General features: G+C 39.2%; 1 pseudogene; it reads right to left on the minus strand.

Annotated features, from left to right (window-relative positions):
- Nucleotides 1-8,182: 8,182 nt before the first annotated feature.
- Nucleotides 8,183-9,146, minus strand: LOC150057636 (pre-mRNA-splicing factor SPF27 pseudogene; annotated as a pseudogene).
- Nucleotides 9,147-9,903: the final 757 nt, after the last annotated feature.

A 9,903-nucleotide genomic window follows, 5' to 3' on the forward strand; every position in this document is an offset into this window, starting at 1 on the left:
AGGCCATAACATGATTCAGATCATTGTTCAAATCTCAGCTTCTGGTAGGATCATATCATTTCCTGACTTAGCTCAATCTCAGTTTCTTAATTTGAAAAGAATAGCAAGGTAAGTGAGAGGTACACATAAGGTAAGAGACATGTTGAGCATTTGTGGCGTGTACTCAGGAAATTGCAAGTGTAACTGTTGTGATCATAATTATGAAAACTACACACGAATACCTATGAAAACATGGAGGAGAAACTCTATCAGAGGAACTCACTGATGAATGATACTCTGTCTGGCATCTGAAGGTTCTTATGTTTAAGAACAATTACACTTAGCCAAAGCATGATAATAAAAATATCATAGCTCTACTTGGTTTTGTTGTTGTTGTTGTTGTTGTTGTTTGTGCCAGTCCAAGGACTTGAACTCAGGGCCTGGGCACTGTCCTTGGACATTTTTTGCTCAAGGTTAGTGCTCTGCCACCTAAGCCACAGGACCACTCCCAGATTTTTCTGTGTACGAGGTACCGAAGAATCAAACCCAGGGCTTTGTGAATGCTGGTTGAGCAATCTACCACTGGGCTACACGCCCAGCCCATCTCTACTTGTTTTTAATCCTTCTTACTTTTTGATATTTAGTTCTTGATAGTCTGGCTTATTCTTCCTCCATAAAACAGAAATTTGGAAGAATAAAAAGAAAAAAAATGACTTCATAGCTGGTTAGCCTGTGGCTCATGCCTATATTCCTAGCTACTGAGGAGGCTGAGATCTGAGTATCAGTCCAGGCAGGAAGGTCTGGGAGACTCTTATTTCCAATCAATCATGAAAAAGCCAGATGTGGAGCTGTGGTTCCAATGGTAGAATGCTAGCCTTGACAGAAAAGCTCAGGGACAGCACCCAGGTCTGTCCCCAGAAGTGGCACATACACACACACACACACACACACACACACACACACACACGACTTTATAATCATCACTCTATTTTCTTAATGACCATTTTAGCAGCCTAATAATACTAGAAAATACATTATTCCATGGAGGAAATGTGACTATATTGAGATTCCTAATGATCATATGGTACATTATTATAATTATTATTACTGAATTTCTTTTTTCTCTTGTTCATTTTATAGCCCTTTCACAGCTACTATGAGTTCTATTAATACATGATTTATGCTAACAATTGTTTGTGGACTTAAACTTAGGTTTTCTATTTTTTCCCTAATGGCCACTTTTCTATCATGTCTCTGTTTGCTAATTTTTATCACTATAGCAGTGCAATCATTCAAGTGCACGCCTTTCAGAATTCAAATGCCAAGTACTACACTATGTGACAATTGAAACAAAACTACCAGATGCCTGTGGCTCTCAGAGTTAATCCTAGCTACTCAGGACGCTGAGAGCTGGGAGCGATGGTTCAAGGCTAGCCCACGCAGAAAAGTCCGAGATGCTCCAATTAACTACCAAAAAAGAAATTGAGCTGTGGCTTAAGTGGTAGAGAGCTGGCCTTGAGCAAAAGAGCTCTGAGTTCAAACCCAAGGACTAATACACATAAACACACACACACACACACACACACACACACACACACATTACAGACTAATTTCCCAGTGGCCAACATGAGCAATTTTGGCAGAACTATTTACATGAGTGAAAATGAACTGGGGTGCTATAAATCAGTGTGACAAATCCTCGAGAATTGGGAAATTCACTGAGTAGGAAGAAGCAAAGACTGGGTGTGGTGGAAAGATCGGTGACATAAGATGAGAATCTCTTCAGACATTTCATTGAGTCACTCTAAAACAGGACACAAGGGTTTTTAAAAGACAATTGAACATAATACCATTTTGGCTGCTTGTACATATTGTGTAATAATCACTTTTAAATCCCTCTCTCTTCCTCTCTCTCACTGAGGTGGTACCTAATTTCTGTCCAAAGCACCAGGAAAGAGGACATTTGCAATTTTCAAGCTTGAAAATCCAATCAGAAGTTTAAAGTAAAATTCAACAATCCTCCCCCTTTTACTTTTATTTTTTACTGATTGCTTATGAAACTTGTATGTGTTTGTGTGTGTGTGTGTGTGTGTGTGTGTGTGTGTGTGTGTATGTGTCCACTGTGTGTACATGCACATATACCAGAAATGGGTCTTAAATTCAGGGCCTTGACTTCTCCCTTGTCTTTTTTGCTCAGCTGGTACTCTACCACTTGAGCTAAGCCTCCACTTCTTACTTCTTTTTTGTTATTGTTCATTGGAGATACGAATCTCACAAACTTTTCATCTCAGGTTGGCTTTAAAGCACAATCTTCAGATCTCAGCCTCCTGGGTATCTAGGATTATAATCATGAGCCACCAGCACTCTGCTAAAACTAGATTTATGAAATGCTATTTGTATGTGGCATTTGATCATCAAAAATTTTGAAGGGCTGGAGGAAAAAGATGTAACAATTAGTTACTTACTTATATTTTGATTTCTACTCTGCTCATTTTATGAAGAGACCACTGATGGCAGGGATACAGACAGAAGTAAGAAGTAGATAAACGCTGTCTTCTCTCACATTCTCCTGGGAGTGGTATGTGAAGAGCAGTGTTTTCTGCCAGAACATGTTCCGTATTCATGCCTGTCTGCAGTCCTGAAAGAATCTCATTCCAAGATTGCTCAACATACTCCGCAATTATTGAGTGTCAGCTGGTTACCATGAATTCTGGTCAAAGCAAAATAAACATATATAAAATGAAAATCAGACAAAACATCCAGGAAGATTGTATTATTCTAATATTACAAATAAGATATACAGCACCAGAATTTCAGCCTACAAGTCTATTTCTTTTAATTCTATTGGAAGTTCTAATACTGAATTGGTATAAGGATCAAATGATGCTTTGGAAAAGATGGAAGAGAATTATGAAAGGGGTAACATCAATGAAGATGACAGGTTGAATTGAAATCCCTTTGTATAACTACCACAATAATTAGATTATAATTTAAATTATTAGTCCTTCGTAGATGGATTCATGAACGATTTCATAGAGATAACAAGTAACTAACTTTTTTCATTTTTTATTTTATTTTATTTTTTGTCTTGTTGTTGTTTTTGCCAGTCCTGGGCTTCAGCTCAGGGCTTGAGCACTGTCCTCTTTGTGCATGCTAGGCAAACACTCTACCACTAGGTCAAACTCTTGGCCCTAGCTTCTAGGTTTTTGAAAGTGGAACATAGACTACCACTGAGTTATGCCCTCAGTGATCAATTATTAGTATTTTTCAATGAATTTTCCATCTATTACAGACTTCTATACATTTTTGCTAGTAATTTATGCTATAATACTTCTTATGTAGCTTATCTAGAATTGTTAACTTATTATGGATGAACTTTTGTTATTGTAGTGGTGGTGGTACTAGTCCTTGGGCTTAAACTCAGGGCCTGGCACTTTCCCTTGGCCTCTTTGTACACAACGCTACTGCTCTACTACTTGAGCTACAGCTCCACTTCTGGCTTTTGGGTAGTTAATTGAAGATGAGAGCTTGATGGACTTTTCTGCCCACCTTGGTTATGATTCTTTTTTTGTGGAGAAGGGGAAAGGAAATTAGATTTAATGGATGATTCTTGATAAGTAGTGCCAAATTATGTGACTATTTGGACTGTAAATTCATCACAGTGAGGAAATGATTTCATATACATTTGTGTCCATATCACCTGTGAAAGGACTTGTCAGATAAGCAGTAATAGATAGAATACCAAGTTGAAACTAATAAAACTTTGGGATTGCCATCAGAATAACAAGTGTTATCCAACTTTTGTGTGTTTTCTTATCTTCCACAATGGAGGTAAATACATATGCAGATTAACCTGGACTGAGCCCTCCTCTCACAGTGTATCTTTGCAGGCAGGACATTGGAGGGTTTTACTCATGCTTATGGTAAGGAAATAAATGACTGATGGAGGGACCTTCTGCTGAATGACCTCAGGAAAAACAAGGTCCATCCTTCAGGGTGTTGAAAACAAGAATTACCTACTCTCTGCTTTGCTTCTTATTCATTTATCTTAAAAAGCATATTGCTATAAATATGAAGGTTAGCCGACGAAAGTGGAATGCCAAAATTGAGACGAAAAAGCCCCAAATTAATTAATTTCCCACCATCCTTTATCTCTTCCATGCTTCTTGTATAGAAGGAATGTGGAGGGTTTTAGGAGAAAATGAGTTGAAGGCCAAAAAAAGAGAGATAAGTACCGGTATAAATAGATAGCATGGCCTTTCACAAAACCATTCATCTTCTATTTGGTAGAAAGCCAGCAGGGAAGAAAAAAAAACAAAGAAGAAAAATGTTGAATAATTTATAGTAATACTAACATTGGGTTTGAGTATGATTTGGGGGAAACCAGATGATCTAATTTGTAACTCTGTTACTGGACTAGAAAATGAGGTTCATAAGAATTTAAAGAAAATGTATACTCTGTAATGTAGTGATCTGGAAGAATAATATTTGAAATAATATTATACATTATTATGATGATGATTATTTATTATGGGCCTTGAACTCAGGTCCTAACACTCTTACTCAGCCTTCTTTTTCATAGCTGGTTTTCTACCACCTGAACTATGCCTCCATCCAAGCGTTTTACTAGTTATTTTGTAGTTAGCATTTCTGTGGATTTTCTGCTTGTGCTGGCCTCAAACATTTGGACCTGAGCCCCCTGAGGAGCTAGGATTTCTGGTGTGAGTCACTGGTGTCTGGTAAAATAAATATTAATTTTTAAGCAACAGCTCATTTTGTACCCCTATTCTAACCTTCCAGAGAAAGATGACTTTTCTTAAAACAAGATTTTTAGTAAGCATCAGCAAAGAAGAAGCTAGCCAATATTTAGGAACCCCTCCAATAAAGAAAGGTAAAAGGAGATAGAAGTAATGAAAGAGGCAGTGTCAAAGGCAGAGGGAAGACTCTGCAATGGAATGATAGTAAAACAAAAGAGAGAACTTACATCTACAGCAACAGACTTGTAAAAATCCCAGGCTATAGCATGTAGAATGTCATTGTTCCTCCCCTGTTCCTTACAAATCCTAAGAAATGTCACCAAGTTCACAGTAGCTCTTAATAGTCATGGCTTCCTTATGATTGTTAACAAAAGTTTAAAAATGGATTCTTTTAGATACATATGCATTGTGGCATAAGGGGAACTGGCCTCGCTGGCTGACCCCATATTTGACTTTAAAGGACACTGAATAGCAAGATTATGTATATGTAAGCTATAAGGAAAATGGATATCCAATCTGAAGTGCTTTCAGAAATATATACAATAAACTAGTTATTTTTGTTTTGTTTTTACAATTTTATTGTCGGATAATGTATAGAGGGGTTACAGTTACATTCGTCAGCTAGTAGGTGCATTACTTCTCACACACTGATACCACTTCTCATGTTTTTGTTTTGTTCCAGTTTCCCTCCCCACCTTCTCCCAATCATCTTGTTTTCCCCCTTCCCTATTTCAAATAAATAAATAAACGTATATACAATACACCAGGTAACAAAATATACAATAACAACATGAGATTAACATTAAGAACAACAGTCACGCAAGATAAACCTCTTGTTTCCATATCCTAGATGGTAAGCTAGTCTTGTTTGCAGATTTATGACATTCAATTTTAAGTAATGTGATCATATAATTGTATAAAGGAATAAATCAAAATTCAAAGTTTAAACTCCCTGCATGTATACTGCCCAAAGCTGTGGTCAGGCATTCAGTCTGTAATATGCTTTGTGTTTCCTTGCTCTTAATTTTGTGAAACTGTACCTCCCACAAAGAAAATAATACCTCCAAAGCAAGACCAAAATGGTGCACCTGTTTTAAGGAATCAAGGAAAAAATGTAAATTTCCTGAAAGGCAGTGTGCCTTTAATAGAATTTGGAAAGGATGAGTCAACAATCTATGGTATGGTATTGAATGCTCCATTTCCTGGGCATTCATGGCACTTGTGCAGTGAGTAGTAGTGTCCTTGGAACCATACGGCTATGAATACCAAGGGTCTATTGTAGTCACCATAGCAGGCCGTGTTGAAGTTATAAGGCAGTAGCTTCAATAAATTAAGGACTACAGATAATAATAAAAAAATGTTTGAAGAAATAGTGGGAGGTTGATATGGAGACCTTTATCTGGTTCAGAGCCCTGTCTGCGCTGATTCTTGGTCTGTCCCAGGAGATAATTCTAGAGTCTAGGTTAAAGTATCTAAGGACTAGAGAGAGTGTGGTTTGGTCATTCTTTGCTTTCTCTTTTGAGACGTAATATACACTTAAACTTGATACAAATAAATAATTGTGTCAGGTATGGTAGCTGAGGCATGAAGATGAAAGTTTAAACCTAAGGAAAAAAATGGCTGGGGATGAAGCTCAGTATGTACAGTGCTTGTGTAAGATGCACAAGGAGCTGTGTTCATTCCCGAATATGACAGAGGAAAGAATTCTAAATCACAAGTGAAAGTTTTGAGATATAAGAAATTTTTAAGGGGAAAAGGTGAGATGACTGTTTGTTGTTCGTGGGTTATAGCCAGTTCCTTCTTTTTTTGTTGTTGATGATTCTTATAAGTGATGCACTGTTTTAAACTGCAATCATGTCTGCTGGACAGAGTGAGTCACTGAAGGGATGATGGGAAACTGGTCAACAAACTACAGCAACTTTGGGGTAATAGGTCACTTTTTATCTCCTGGTGTGAGCAATCATTCTTCTCCCTCAGCTCCTAGGACTTCACCTGGCCATCCTTACTCTGCTTGATTGCATCAAGGAAAAATTGGACTTGGTTTTGATTTTTTAAAGCCTCTTACAGGAAGCAACTCTACGAATCAAAGACTCAATGGAGTGACCTAATTGCTAGTCTAGGCTTTCTGCCACTGGCAACCCACCAAACCCTTCACTCCTTCAGAAGATGTCCTTTCAGAAGTTGTGAGTGCTAATCACTTGCAGCTGTGGCTGCGCTTGCAGGGACAACCTGATGGGCTTACCCTATGAGTTCTGCTGAGGGAAACGATTCTGCTGAAAACCAAAGACATTGGGGAGTATGGAAATTACATGAGGGGAATCCTAAGAGAAATCTCAGAAGAAAAGAACAAAAAAAAAATCTCAGTAGAAATGTATACTATGCCTAAAAGCAGCCAATTTCCTGAAGTGTTTGCTTTAAGAGAGAAGGTACCAGCAGGAGAATTGTAGGACAAGATGAAAAGCCAAGATCATTAAGGGAGGATTAAGGAAGGAAAGACTGAATCACTACAATGAGACTTTGTATTTGTGAAAGCCCTGGCTCCAGGGCTGGAAGCGGAAAGTTGATTACAATCTAGCCCCCTGCTCAGTCCAAGGACAGCAGTACTGAGTGGAAATGTTCACTTGATATTAGGGACAGGGAAGACCACATATTGAGTAGCCTGAGTAGGCAGAATACCATTTACTGGACATTCAGCCAGACACCAAGGTGGGGCTTCTTTCAACCTGAAAAGGGCTGGAAATACAGTTGCTTACACCATTTCTAAGGAAATGAGAAAAAAAGAGTGTGAGCCAGGAGTTTGGGCTAGTGGTAGAGTGCTTGCCTAGCATGCACGATGACCAGAGTTCAATTTCTCAGTACCATATACATAGAAAAATCCTGAAGTGGTGCTGTGCCTTGAGTGGTAGAGCCCTAGCCAGGAGAAAGCCCTAGGACAGGGCTCAGGCCCTGAGTTCAAGCCCCAGGACTGGCAAAAAGAGAAAAAAGAGGGTAGGGAGAATTAGGACATCAGGAAAGGTGTCTTTGTAAAATTTGTTATTATAAATGTCATTTACAGAGGGGTTACCATTTCATAAGTCAGCTAATGAGTACATTTCTTTTTAGACAATTTCTCCACTTCCTTCACTCTCTCACCATTTTTCCCTCCTGTCCCCTCCTACAAGTTTTATAGCTCCTAATTGAATAATGTGCCACTTTTTTTTAACTTTATACTTTTTGACTTGAAACTGTTGAGTCAGTGCCCCCAAGTCAGACTTTTTTTTTTTTTTAACGCTCAGGACTTCTTTATTAGAACCATAAACCAAAGTTACCAGCATTTTGTACATTCCGGAAGCCATAAAACTAAGAACCTTGACTACAACAGTCTAAGTCATTAAAAATTATATGACACAGAATTATTCTAGTCACTTATTTCAAAAACCTACATTTTTACCATTATAAAAATGCTACCAGATTGAAAATCTTTATTTCACTAAGAAATACAATCACTCCAAGGGCACACATATTTTATGGTCTGTAGACAGTCCAGTCAATGGCATCCCCATCAGTGCCCTGAGAGCCTCCACCTTCCACCGCTACAGGTCAGAAAAAGAGCAGGGCCTGACAATTTGTGAAAACCTAACTGTTTTTCCTTTCTACCCACCAGGTTAGCCTTTTCACAGTCTGAGTGTGTGTGTGTGTGATGGTGCTGGGGTTTGAACTCGGGACCTTACACTTGCTAGGCAGGAACTCTACCACCTGGGCCACACCCCAGCCCCTTCAGAAGTCTTGCCGGATGTTTTCTTTGTTTGCCTCTCCATGCTGCTGCTTAATTTGATAGATTTCATTTTCCAGTTGCACAATAGTCCTCTCAATCTCATAATTCTTACTGACCAGAGATACCCAGGTGGACTCCATCTCTCTTAGCTTGGATCCAGCTGTGAGCTGCATATTCTTTCGCTGCCAGTTTAAATCTTGGATATGTTTCCTTAACTTCTGGAGCTCTTTCTGTGCATGTTCAATCATATGAACCAGATTTTCATTGTATACTTTGCAGGCATTGCAGCCATGCTGCGACATGAGCTCTAGGTTCTCGATGCGGACAGCCTGGTGCTCCAAGTGTGCCATGGAATTGCTGACACACTCCTGCCATGCGGTCACGTCATTCTTCTGACCCGAGGAAGGGGCTGGAAGCTCATACCGTTTCATACCGAGCAACTCAATCGGTTGTCGAGCAGAGAGTCTCTCAAATTCATTTCTCATTATGTCGGTCTTGAAGGCGGAATAGTCAGGGGCAGCGAGGTAGCTCAGGTAATTCTTGGTGGGCCGGTACCTGCGCGTCTCCTCCTCCACCAGCACCGCTTCATAGCCTTGGTCGAAGTACGGCAGAGCATCCACCACCACCTCCCCGGCTACTAGCCCCGTGCCAGCCATCACCGAGACAGACAGAACGCTATCTTTCTTGGAGCCACGCCTAACTCCCAAGTCAGACTTTTGTGAATCATTTATGGTATTATTGTGTCTTCTTGTATTTTTAAAAAATGTACTGTGTTCAAAATGTACACTTTATAGTTCATGTCAAGGACTATAAAGAACAAACAAGTTATATCATTTGGTGGTACTAGGGCTTGAACTCAGCACTCAAACCTGATACTCTTGAGTCCCATCCCCAGACCTTTTTTTACTTTAGTTTTTCTTCAGTTATGGTGTCTCATTTTGTTATGTACTAGTTATATATCATATACTCTTATACTGGCTTGTATCACCATATCTGGTCCTTAAATAATATTAAATAATTTCTTGTATGGTCTACAGCAAATTGGTGAAAGCTGGGAGCCAATGGCTTCTGCTTGTGATCCTAGCTACTCAGGAGGTAGGTGAAATCTGAGGACTGCAGTTTTAAGCCATGTGTGGCAGTAAAGGCCATGAGAGTCTTCTCTCAAAGTAATTGCCAAAAAAATGGAACTGTGGCTCAAGTGGTAGTGGCTAGCCTGGGTGAAAGAGCTCAGGGATAGCACCAGGCCCTGAGTTCAAGCTCCAGAATCAGCACATACAAAAAAAAGAATTAGGGAAGAATATCCTGAAATATTAACACACAGAGAAATTTACATCTTGTTTTTCAAAAGCCAAGTGGCTTTAAATAAAATTTCCTAAAGTAGGGAGAAACAATGCAAACTTTGAGAAACTGTGT

The sequence above is a fragment of the Megascapheus bottae genome, chromosome 10 (assembly GCF_031878675.1).
Source record: "Megascapheus bottae isolate mThoBot1 chromosome 10, mThoBot2.hap1, whole genome shotgun sequence".
Lineage (NCBI taxonomy): Eukaryota > Metazoa > Chordata > Mammalia > Rodentia > Geomyidae > Megascapheus > Megascapheus bottae.